We start from the raw sequence: 2,084 nt of genomic DNA, 5'->3' as shown, positions 1-2,084 counted from the left end.
AATGAGACATTCATGCAGCACGGCTGTAATTAAGAGCCAACGTCACCATGAAGATAACGACATACATGCATGTGCCTTCATATCTTTATGGCCTTTATCTGACACTCATCACAAATTAGATAGCGCCACCCATTAAAGTTAATCGTGAGTCTATTTACATTCTTTACTCTGTCATTATTTTATCTTGTATAGAACCATCACATGTTTTACTGTATCATTTTTTAGTGGAAATGAGAAATTTGGGTTTTATGTACAATTCGAAATCAGTTTGTCAAAGAGAAGTTAAGATGATCTCAATTGATCTCGACTGCTTCAACTGAAACAAATGTGTTCCTTACATTTTGTTGATGAAATTTAAAAAAAACTTGTGTATTCCTTCTGAGTTATTTTCAGAACAGAGTAAGTACATTACTTTGCTCTTTGAAATTGTGAGTTTGGATCATTAAGTCAAACATAAACCAAATGGTAGCTAAACAGTAGGGGACGTGATGGTCTAGTGGTTAAGGGTGATTCTTTAACTAAGGGCACTATTGGCCTTGTAAATGTAATTTCCACCACATCATTGCCTTACAATATAAAGCGCCTTGGGGCAACTGTTTGTTGTGATTTGGCGCTATATACATGTGCTCTGATGTCACTGTTTATCTCCATAGAAACTACCCAAACAATCTTTCATACAAACTGTTTAAAGGGACATTACAGTGTTGTGGTGGAAATTACGGCAATAGTGTGGGACAACTACATTTTGTTTAAAAAAATCACAACAGTTGTATGACATTGAATACCCCAATTATGTTTTGATTATTTTACTGATATTTTATTCAGAGATATTTTAAAACATTAGAAAAAATGTTTCTTTACCATTCATTTTTATCATTGAAGATCAAAAGTCTGGGTGTGGGACAAGCACAAAACGGCAATATTTGCATATAATGATGCTGAAAAAGGTGAAAAAGTCATTATAGACTACTAGAACAAATTTCTTAACACACTTTCGTTGTAAAGATAACTATAAAAGTGTGAAATTTCCCCTTTTTTCTGTTTTTCATACAATATGATCAAAGGACATAATAAGTGCCCGTAGTCTAAGAATCACCCTTAAGCGTTGGGCTTGAGACCAGAGGATCCTCGGTTCAAATCCCCGCCGGACCAGAAAATCACTAAGGGCCCTTGGGCATGGTCCTTAATCCCCTAGTTGCTCCCGGTGTGTAATGGGTGCCTTGTATGGCAGCAGCCTGACATCGGGGTGAATGTGAGGCATTGATGTGTAAAACACTTTGAGCATCTGAAAAGCGCGATATAAAAGCAGTCCATTTACCATTTAGTTTACAACAATGTTGGTGCTATATTGTACACTCACAAGCCACTTTATTAGGTACACCTTGCTAGTGCCTGGTTGGACCCCGTTTGGCCTTAATTCTTAAAACTGCTTTAATTCTCTGTGGCATAGATTCACTAAAGTGTTGGAAACATTCCTCACAGATATTGGTCCATATTGACATGATGGCATCACACAGTCACCCATCCTCCTCTGACCTCTGGAATCAAGAAGAAATTTTCATCCACAAACTTGCTGCTCACTGGATATCTTCTCTTTTTTGGATGATTCTCTGTAAACCTTAGAGATGGTGGTGCGTGAAAATCCCCGTTTTATTTTTTCCCCGTTACGGTTATGGTTCATCTCACTCTCCCTCAAAGTGTTTCTACCATAGAATAGAAACTTTATTCGTCGTCGTACACATACAACGAGATTAGGGGTGCCATTCGACAACTGAGTTTCAGAATAAGAAAGATAAAAGTAACCATCACCTATGACTCGTAAGTTCATTCACAGTGAACTAATATGTCATTATCTCTTTTCCCTTTCAGGTGGTACGCTGGCTTAGTGGTTAGCACTGGTACATCACAGCAAGAAGTTCACGGGATCACGTCCCGCCTGGTACTTTCTGTGTGGAGATTACATGTTCACACGAGTTCCCTCTGGGTACATCAGCTTCCTGCCACTTCCAAAGACATGCAGGTTAGGTGAACTGGTGATTCTAAATTGACTGTAAGTGTAAATGTATTTGTCTGTCTCTCTGTGG

This window comes from Thalassophryne amazonica, chromosome 20, assembly GCF_902500255.1.
Source record: "Thalassophryne amazonica chromosome 20, fThaAma1.1, whole genome shotgun sequence".
NCBI lineage: Eukaryota > Metazoa > Chordata > Actinopteri > Batrachoidiformes > Batrachoididae > Thalassophryne > Thalassophryne amazonica.
Note: the sequence above shows the minus strand (reverse complement) of the source record.